The sequence below is a fragment of the Anser cygnoides genome, chromosome W (genome assembly GCF_040182565.1).
Source record: "Anser cygnoides isolate HZ-2024a breed goose chromosome W, Taihu_goose_T2T_genome, whole genome shotgun sequence".
Lineage (NCBI taxonomy): Eukaryota > Metazoa > Chordata > Aves > Anseriformes > Anatidae > Anser > Anser cygnoides.
The window spans coordinates 9,934,645-9,945,786 of NC_089911.1; the positions used below are offsets into that span (position 1 = coordinate 9,934,645).

Sequence of the window (11,142 nt, forward strand, 5' to 3'; positions counted from 1 at the left end):
TCCTCCCCAGGTCTGGGGGGGGTCCACATTCAATTCTGGAATTTCACACTTCCATTTAAGTCTTCTTCCCCCCAATTTGGGGGTTCACCCACCCAATTTTGGGGGTTCCTCCCCTAATTTGGGGGGACCCGACCAATTTTGGGGGTCCCCCCCAATTGTAGAGTCCCCCACCCTCCTTTTTTGGGTTCCCCCCTAATATTAAAGAGTTCTTCCGCCCAATTTTGGGGGACCCCACAATTTGGCCGTTCCTTCCCCTAACTTTGGGCTTCAACCCTTCAATTTTGGGGGGGGCTCCCCCCCTCTTATTTTGGCCTTCCGCCCTAATATTAGGCCTAACCCCTAAGAACCTTGACCCCTAAGCCTATGGCAACCACGGATCTAAGCCTAACCCCTACCCCAACAAACCCTAGAAACCCTAACCCTAAAAACCCTTGCAGCCCTAACCCGATAAAATTTACCACACTAAACCCCTGAAGACTGTTCTGGGGGGTCCACATTCAATTCTGGAATTTCACACTTCCATTTAAGTCTTCTTCCCCCCAATTTGGGGGTTCGCCCACCCAATTTTGGGGGTTCCTCTCCTAATTTGGGGGGGACACAACCGATTGTAGAGTCCCCCACCCTCCTTTTTTGGGTTTCCCCCAATATTAAGAGCTCTTCCGCCCAATTTTGGGGGACCCCACAATTTTGACGTTTCTTCCCCTAAATTGGGGCTTCGACCCTTCAATTTTGGGTGGGCTCCTCCCCTCTTATTTTGGCCTTCCGCCCTAATATTAGGCCTAACCCCTAAGAACCTTGACCCCTAACGCTATGGCAACCACGGATCTAACCCTAACCCCTACCCCAACAAACCCTAGAAACCCTAACCCTAAAAACCCTTACAGCCCTAACCCGATAAAATTTACCACACTAAACCCCTGAAGACTGTTCTGGGGGGTCCACATTCAATTCTGGAATTTCACACTTCCATTTAAGTGTTCTGCCCCCCCAATATGGGGGTTCACCCACCCAATTTTGGGGGTTCCTCCCCTAATTGGGGGGGACACAATCAATTTTGGGGGGGACACAACCAATTTTGGGGGGGACACAACCAATTTTAGAGTCCCCCACCCTCCTTTTTTGGGTTTCCCCCAAATATTAAGAGCTCTTCCGCTCAATTTTGGGGGACCCCACAATTTGGCCGTTCCTTCCCCTAACTTTGGGCTTCAACCCTTCAATTTTGGGTGGGCTCCTCCCCTCTTGTTTTGGCCTTCCGCCCTAATATTAGGCCTAACCCCTAAGAACCTTGACCCCTAACGCTATGGCAACCACGGATCTAACCCTAACCCCTACCCCAACAAACCCTAGAAACCCTAACCCTAAAAACCCTTGCAGCCCTAACCCGATAAAATTTACCACACTAAACCCCTGAAGACTGTTCTGGGGGGTCCACATCCAATTCTGGAATTTCACACTTCCATTTAAGTCTTCTTCCCCCCAATTTGGGGGTTCGCCCACCCAATTTTGGGGGTTCCTCCCCTAATTTGGGGGGGACACAACCGATTGTAGAGTCTCACACCCTCCTTTTTTGGGTTCCCCCCTAATATTAAAAGTTCTTCCGCCCAATTTTGGGGGACCCCACAATTTTGACGTTCCTTCCCCTAACTTGGGGCTTCAACCCTTCAATTTTGGGGGGGGCTCCCACCCTCTTATTTTGGCCTTCCGCCCTAATATTAGGCCTAACCCCTAAGAACCTTGACCCCTAACGCTATGGCAACCACGGATCTAACCCTAACCCCTACCCCAACAAACCCTAGAAACCCTAACCCTAAAAACCCTTACAGCCCTAACCCGATAAAATTTACCACACTAAACCCCTGAAGACTGTTCTGGGGGGTCCACATTCAATTCTGGAATTTCACACTTCCATTTAAGTGTTCTGCCCCCCCAATATGGGGGTTCGCCCACCCAATTTTGGGGGTTCCTCCCCTAATTGGGGGGGACACAACCAATTTTGGGGGGGACACAACCAATTTTGGGGGGGACACAACCGATTTGGGGGGTCCCCCCAATTTTAGAGTCCCCCACCCTCCTTTTTTGGGTTTCCCCCAATATTAAGAGCTCTTCCGCCCAATTTTGGGGGACCCCACAATTTTGACGTTTCTTCCCCTAAATTGGGGCTTCGACCCTTCAATTTTGGGGGGGGCTCCCCCCTTAGTTTGGCCTTCCACCCTAATATTGGGCCTTAGCCCTAAGAACCCTGACCCCTAACACTACGGCTCCCACGGATCTAACCCTAACCCCTACCCCAAAAAACCCTAGAAACCCTAACCCTAAAAACCCTTACAGTCCTAACCCGATAAAATTTACCACACTAGACCTACGCCTAAAAGCCCTAACCCTAAAAATTAAGACCCTCTAAACCCTAACCCAAAACGTAAAGATTCTCAAAGCCCTAACGCTGGAGACCCTAACCTTAAAAAAAAAAAAATAAGACCTTAAAACCCTAACCCTAAATACCTGACCATAACTAAAACCCTAAGACCCTAACCCTAAAAACCCTATCAACACTAAAACCACAAAATACTTTAAAACCTTAACACACTAACCCCCAAACCCTAACCCTTATAACTCCAACCCTAACAACCTTAAAATCCTAACCCTAAACCCTGGAAACCCTAACCCTGAAACCCAACCCTAGTGCCTTAGCCCTGAAACCTTAAAACCCTAACACCTTATTAGAAACACTCTGTAACCAATACCATAGGCTCAGGCAAGTATCTCAGTGAGGTAGCATTTTTATTCACGATTGCAATGGCAGGCGTCCCACAAGCCACCTACTAGTTCCATAACACAGTTTATATAATTTTTTTTTTCCTCTCGGTGACCAGGACCCTCCCCAGTTTCCCCATTGACTGGGTAATCCATGTTCACAATCTATCCAGTGCTTCACAGAAAATACACAGCTGCTGGCCTGTTACTAGTCAATTTTATTTTTTTCTTGACTGTTTTCCTCTTTGAGGTGGTAATGTTTCTTACACCGTGATTTCCACCCAATTGCTCTAAGGATTCTGGTTGTCTGCATTTTACAAGGTTGTCTGTTAAGCTTTCTTATCACTGCAAGCATATATCAATACCACCTTCCTTCCCTCTAAACGATGTAACTCTGTGCAAAAACATTTTTATTCCCACAACCTTGATCCCCTTACCCTAAAATCCTTATTCTCTTTAACCCTAACAACTCTAACCACAACCCTAACCCTTCATATCAACCCCCCGACGCTAATGACACTGACTAATGATCCAAACCCCAAACCCCAGGCAACCAACAAAGAAACAGACACAAAGCTGAAAACTACAAAAAAGGCAAAACCCTGGATACAGACCCCAAATCACAAACACGCTACCAAAATGCTACAGAAAAGCCCCAGACGCAGGCCCCAAGCACTACAGCTAGGCCCCAGAAGCTCTAGACACATCCCAAAGCCAAAATGCAATCCCCAAACACTACAGAAAAGCCCCCAAACACCAGACACAGGCTGCAGAAGTCTACAAGCAGGCCCCAGCCACACCCGGATGCAGACCCCAACTGTCCACAAGCAGCTCCCAACCCACCCCCCCCATGAACTGGACCCCCCACCACCACCACCCAGATGCATGCCCCAGGCCCCAGGCCTCAGCCCCAGCCCCCACACCCCAGACTCAGGCCCCAAAGGTGTACAACCAGCTCCCAACTGCCCCCCTCAAAGGGAGGCCCCAAAGCCTGCCAGAGGACCCTAGAGCGTACAAGCAGCTCCCAACCCCCCCGGCACAGGCCCCAACCCCCCCCCAGACGCAGGCCCCAAAGGTGTACAAGCAGGCCCCTACAGTATACAAGCAGCTCACAACCACCCCCCCAAAGGCAGGCCCCAACCCCCTCCAGATGCAAGCCCGAAAGGTTAAAACCAGCTCCAACCCCCCAACCCCCCCCCGCCCAGCGCAGACGCAGGCCCCAAAGGTGTACAAGCAGTTCCCAACCCCTCCAAGGCAGGCCCCAAAAGTGTACAGGCAGGCCCCTACAGTGTAGAAACGCTCCAACCCCCCCCCCTTCCACCTCGAGGGAGGCCCTCCCCCCCCAGTATACACGAAGCTCCCAACCCCCTGTAAGGAATGGTCCAGCAATTCGTGCCACTAAGGGATTTGAAGGGTTAACATTGAGGCCTGGGTTTAGGTGAGAAGAGAACAAAGGGATTTCTTCAGAGAAAAACTGCTGACTCTGCACGGACGTGCAGTAACTTCTGACATCAAGCCAAGAGACCAATAGATAATGAGGAAGAATATGAGCCTCCCCAATCGAGCGGCCCCCAAGAGACTAACAGAGACTGATAAGCAGGCGCACCTGGGAGGACTTCGGATTCGGGAAACCAATTATAATAACCCTGCCTCTTCTAGAAGTAGTAATGAATATGTATTAGCCTAGGAGCATAAAAACCAGCCGCCTTACGTAACAGGTGTGCGTCCTGGTGGAGCAGAGACTCCCGGCGCACCCAGCGCTGTTTGCTTGCCTCTATTAGTTTAATAAATTGTAAATTTTGATTGTAATCCTATTTGGGACTCAGTCATTTATAACAATTGGGGGCTCGTCCGGGATGGTCTTGGTTCCTGAATTCTGACTTGATCTAGGAGGGGCGCCCCCATCATTTGGTGGCTCCTGTTCGAGTCGGGTCAGGAATAACACCATCTTGAACCTGAATAAGGGCAAGCAAAGATTTAGATTTTTTTATGAGCTCCCTTTGCCGGCTGCAGCACTATATTTTGCCCGTAATTCTGCGCGCGAAGATCCGAACGAAGACGACGGAGTCGTAAGTATTTAAGGCGTATACCGTTCGGTTGGGTGGGATTCGGTTGCCTGTGTGTGTGAGAGTGTGACTGAGACAGAACGTAGTTCCAAAGCGATTGTGGAGGTTTTCTAACCGCGGTTCCAATCTCCCACGAGGGACTTGGCCGGTGAAGGACCGAAGCGATTCCTGTAGGATTCGTGGGTGGGTGATAGGTCCTAAACCCCCTGCAAGACACTCTCACTAAGGCAACCAAGGGCTGTAGGAATTGCCACAGTAAAATTCCTAGATGGGTCAGACAAAATTGAAGACCCGGGACCAGAGAAAAGGGAGCAAATTACCAGACATACCACCAGAAAGTCCATTAGGGATAATGATTAGAAATTGGAACGATAGGGGCCCCAGAAAAGGAAAAAAGTAAATTAAAAATGGTTCAGTATTGTATGATAGAATGGCCAAAGGAACCTTTAAGACCACATGTCTTTTGGCCCATTTTCAGATCCTTTGAAGACTGGGTTTGCCAGGCCTTAAATATACATGTTAATTCAAAGGAACCTTTTTAGCCAGGAGGAAAGTGATTATGCAGGATTATGGATCAGGACTTCACGTCCTTTTCCAGCCTCAATATTTACGCTAAAAGCAGACGAGAAGTTTGAAGAAGAAGAAAAAAAAAAAAATGGAAAAAGAAAAAAGATGATGAATGGGAGTCATTGGATAACCTACCACCTCTATATCCTAACAATCCACCCCCGGTGGTGCATCTTGTAATCCTATTTTATTCTTAAATGTTTTGACTGTGTCAAGGAGGAAGGTGGGAGCATTATCTAATTAACAGTTTAGAAGTTTGGGTATACTCGCGGTGGTGTTTGGTCAGTTTCCCAAGTATCAGGGGAAGGGGGCTGACTGATTATCAAAGTGGTAGAACGGAGAGTCACTTCTTTGGTGGTTCGGGCCTGAGCCCTGGGAATTCGGTAAGAAGGGGGAGAGCGAATTTATTTAGGTCTCAATACCTTTTAAACCCCCATCTTGACGGATACACAGGAGTGATTCCTTGTTTTGTGTAGGCTTACTAACAAAATGCATGAGAAAAATTAGCATTCGGCTTGAAATTCGGTCTTATTGAAATGTAAATTTTGTGAAAAAGGTGGTATTGTTTGTCTAGAAGACAGAAGGCTGATTGCTTCTGGTGTTTTTCCGAAATCCTGTGGATTTATGATTGGAATGGGGCTCATTAATAATCTGAAATAGTGGAGTTTGTATGTGGAAAGAAGAGTTTAATCCCAGAGAATTGGGACATTTGGGAAGAAGATTAGGAAAAGATAGTAAAAACCTGCAATAAAAAGGTTTGCATGGAAATTGAAACAAGGGACAGTAACTAATATAAATAAATAAAAGGGAATGGGAAATCAAGGAAATGGGTAAAATCCAAAACAAAGACGTCCAAAAAAAAAAAGCCTCCTCGGGTGCATATTGGCACATTGGAAGGATATTGTTAGAAATGGGGGCACAGAAAGCAAGAGGACTTTCACTACGTATTGCAATGAATGGTGGCCACTATATAAGATAAATGGCCACTTTATGGATCAATCGACTATAACAGTGTCTTGCAATTAATGTTGTTTTTGAGGAGAGAAGGAAAATAGGATGAAATGTTGTATACTGATAAGTTGTTTCAGCATCTTGGAGGGAAAAGGTTTGGAATTAAGTTGGCCCCTGACTGAGCCTTTGGTGTTGGCATTAGAAAAGTACAGGCTGGAGACAGATAAAGGAAGTGTTAAAAGGGTTGTTGAAGGTGTTAAAGGTTGTGTGGCATGTAGTATTTAACAGAGCTGTTTGAAGTTGAATGAGCAGGGAAAGAGGATGTAGGAATGTTAATAGTTCCGTCTCAACCCGAGGCTGAGATCTCTAAATCGCGGGTGTGAGCCCTCTGGGGCAGAGGGACCGTGATGGGTCCAAGAGAGTTGTCATGGAAACAGAAAAGCAGCTAACTCTTAAAACAACCTGAGTTCATGTGTGAGCTCAGATTGCCAGTGGGACTGCTCAGGGAACTTTCAACGATTGCATTCCCCTGACCGACCCCCTCACTGAGACCCTAATCACCCCGGAAATTATGTAAATACCAAAATCTGGTTAAATTGGCTATTGGGAATTGAGAATCTGTTCCAACAAGGTCCAAAAGAAACCCCTATGGAATTTATGGAATTTTTGAATTTTTGGACCAACTTTGAAATGCAATGAGAAAAAAAAAAATGGACCTGGCTTAAAAAAAAAAAAAAAAAAAAAAGAGGCAATTGGCTAGCCTCTTTCCAGGGCAATCGGCCCCTGATATCAGAAAGAAATTGTCTTAGGCTGCAGGACAATCTTACAACAGTCAGGAATGACGGGGACCTGGGGCATCTACCCTAGCAGATCCACTAGTTGAAATAAAGCTAGGAAACGAAGACAGAGGCTTGAATTTTTTGTTGGTTATGGGAGCTTCTTTCTCTGTGTTAATTAGGCTGTAAATGTAATAGGAGCAACATATTCACTATTAAATAGTTTAAAAGGACGATTAGGAGCTAAGATAACTACAATAACTGGAGTCACAGGGAAAGAGGAGGAAAGGCCATTCTTACAACCCCTTTATTTGCGTTTTGGGGGTAAGGAACTAACCCATGAATTTTTGTGTGTACCAGAATGCCCGATTCCACTCTTGGGACGGGATCTATTAGCCAAATTAGATGCAACAATAACCTTTGAGAATGGAGAATTAATAATGAAGGTACCTGAGTCCAAAGTAGGACAAATCCTAATGATCAAAGATAAATCCTTTGTTAATATTCCAAGAGAAGTAGAAGATGCAGTTATACCAACAGTATGGGAAACAGATGTACCAGGGAAGTCGAAACTGGCACAACTGGTAAAGGTGGAATTAAAGGAAGGAGCCAAACCTGTTCGAATCAAACAATATCCACTTAAGATAGAAGCTAGGCATGGGAATGGTGAAAATTATTGACAAAATTTCTCAAATATCAGATTCTGGAAGAATGTAAATCGGAATACAATACTCCAATTTTTCCAGTAAAGAAGCCGAATGGCGAGTATAGATTTGTACAAGATCTTAGAGCAATAAATGAAATAACAAAGGATATTCACCCGATAGTAGCTAATCCTTACACATTCTTAACATCTGTGAAAGGGAAATATAAATGGTTTACTGTGATAGATTTAAAGGATGCCTTATTTTGCGTACCTCTTGATAAAGATAGTAGAAAATTATTTGCCTTCAAATGGGAAAACATATTGAAGTTTTTGGACCACATATGGTAACAACCGTTTTGGAACAAAGGGGGGGGGGGGGGGGCACTGGTTATCACCCAGCCGGATGATGAAATATCAGGCAATACTAACTGAACAAGATGACATAACCTTGAAAACAACTAACCTGTTATATCCGGCAGTATTTCTAGGAACTGTTCCAGAAGGACCGTTGGAACACAATTGTGTGGAAATAATCGAACATAGTCACGCCAGCCACAAAGATTTGAAGGATGTACCCCTTGAAAGGTATTCAGTGGGAATACCACACTCCGTGGCACCCACAAAGCTCAGGGAAAGTAGAAAGGATGAATCAAGCAATAAAACAACAATTGGCTAAGTTAATGATCGAGACACAGCTGCCCTGAACGAAATGCTTACCATTGGCACTTTTAAACATAAGAACTAAACCACACAGTGAGACTGGATTATCATCGTATGAAATGTTATATGGTATGCCTTATTCTCAAGGGATGCCCCTAGGGAACAATGTAGTTGAGGATCATAGTATCCAGAAATACATAATTACCATTGGAAGGAGATTACAGGAGCTAAGAGAAATTGGGATGATGACTCAGAAACCACCTTTAGGATTTGCTATTCATAAAATACAACCAGGAGACAAGGTCTTAATAAAAACCTGGAGAGAAGAATCATTGAACCCCTGATGGGAGGGACCGTACCTTGTTTTACTTACTACTGAAACAGCTGTGAGAACAGCAGAAAGGGGTTGGACCCACGCATCCAGAATAAAAGGACCAATAACTACCGAAGCCTGGAGGGTTGAGTCCACTCCTGGGGAACTGAAACTGAGACTAAAGAGGAACTGATATCCCAGCAATGAGGTTCTGCATGAATTCAGGGCACTGGATAAAGAGGACAAGGCTGAAGGGAGGAAAGGGAGAAGGCAAGACTGGGGTAGGACCCTCCACTGCGGTGTGTATGGTCTACCGAGGGAGGCAACCCCTTATGGGTATTGACCGCCGAGTGAGAGTGCCTCGACCGGACTTCTCCCATGCTAAGACCAGGTTGTCCTGAGAAAAATAACATGAGAACCTTTTAAACCCATAATAAAATTGTGTTTAGTTTTTCCAGGAGCTGGATCACCCCGAAGGGCTGAATGGTAACACGAGCTCTGAAAGTGGGCCCAACCCCCTGATTGAAGGCGCTTCCCACACTCTCAAGATTGGACGGCAAAAAAGGATAAGAAATGCTATACTTCCTGGTATTGTTTTTACAGGGGCAATTGGGCCATGGGCAGGAATGGAGGAATAACTTTTTCACTTTGGGGGAGGAAGTGGCCAAGGCCTTTAACCTTAGTAACTGCTGGATTTGTAGAGGACCGGGGGGGAACTGAAAGTTGGCCCTGGGTAGCAGGCCCGGTCGAACCCAAGTGGTGGGTCAGTAATTTGAGCGAAGTTCATAATGGGACGCAATTTTGGAAAGAGGAAGGAGGTCCATGGCAGTTGCACTTGTCAGCTCAGGGTGTATACTGCTTGAACAGAACAGGAACGGTGGCAGTGCGAAAAAGCATTTGCAATTGGACTCTGTCCCCCGGATATGATTGTACTGATCCTGGATGTAGTCCTGTAAGCTGTACAGCACGTAGTGGGAAATGAAACACCACACATGTTCAGCTGAGAAACGGGACTTGGCTGAAATGCTCATATTGAGAATTTTTTGGATCTGGATGTGAAACTGTGGCAAGAGCACAAGCGGGGGGACAATTCGATGGTCAAATCTTGAGCTGTCAGCGTGATAACACCTCTACGGAATAGCATGTGGTGCGGGTCTATCGTTGGAAATGGCAGGATGAGAATGGGAGGCGAGTGTTCTTTAAACATTTCTGGTCAGCTTATAATATGACAGGCTGCCAAAGAGAACTGAATTGTGACTGTAAGTGGAAACCCAACGTGGGAGCTTGGAAGTGCGCATATACGAGTACAAACGGGGCAGACATTGTAACAGGACCACTCGGTAACAAGGACACTCTGTATTATCACGCCCCAAAGGGTAAAGAGGGATGGGATGGTCCTTTTCCAAAAGGGATGTGGGCCCTGAAGGGACATTATTGGGTGTGTGGCAAACATGCTTACAAGAGGCTACCTGGAAACTGGTCGGGAATATGCTATGGGGGGTACGTAAGACCCTTGTTCTTTTTATTGTCACAAACACAAGGAAATCATTTAGGAATAAGATGATATGATGACCTGAACAGAGTAAAATGATCTATTGATACTTCCTTAGCGGGGGGTAGTGCCCAAAAATGGGGAAAGGATGAATGGCCTCCTGAAAGAATCATACAGCATTATGGGCCAGCTACCTGGAACCCGAATGAGTTGGTATCAGGAGCCCGAGAACCTGTTTATAATTTGAACCGAATAATTAGGTCGCAAGCTATCCTCGAAGTTGTAACCAATCAAACAGTGACGACCTTGGATCTTCTGGCTGATCAATCCACTCAGATGAGGAATTCTATCTTTCAACATAGAATGGTCTTAGACTATTTACTAGCAGAAGAAGGGGGAGTGTGTGGAAAACTGAACGATTCTAATTGTTGTTTACAAATTGATGATAATGGAAAAGTGGTTAAGCAGATAACAAAAGAAATTAAAAAGCTAGCCCACGTCCCAGTACAAACTTGGAAGGGTATGGATTGGGATTTCTTTTCATGGTTGCCCGGTGGACCATGGGTTAAAAGGATGCTATTTTTATTTTTATGTGGTGTAATGACATTATTGTTTATACCTTGTATGATACCTTGCTTTACGTTGTTGATATGGCGAATAATAAATAGCACCCAATTTGTGATGACTTTGGGAGAGAAAAGGTGATGTGCGATAATGATGCTTAAGAAATGGACACCCCGAGAACTGACTGATGAAATCCAATTGTTACTAACAAAGGTTGAAGAAGAGACACGAATTGATGATATTAAAAAGAAGGGGAGGAATTGTAAGGAATGGTCCAGCAATTCGTGCCACTAAGGGATTTGAAGGGTTAACATTGAGGCCTGGGTTTAGGTGAGAAGAGAACAAAGGGATTTCTT

General features: G+C 45.5%; 1 long non-coding RNA gene across 1 annotated transcript in view; it reads right to left on the minus strand.

Moving 5' to 3' along the window:
- The window catches only part of LOC136788623 (uncharacterized), a 314,374-nt gene extending 303,471 nt beyond the window's left edge, over window positions 1-10,903 (minus strand). Inside the window, exon 1 of the long non-coding RNA XR_010827264.1 lies at window positions 10,854-10,903. This is a non-coding gene — a long non-coding RNA (uncharacterized lncRNA). The remainder of the gene's footprint in view (window positions 1-10,853) is intronic.
- Window positions 10,904-11,142: the final 239 nt, after the last annotated feature.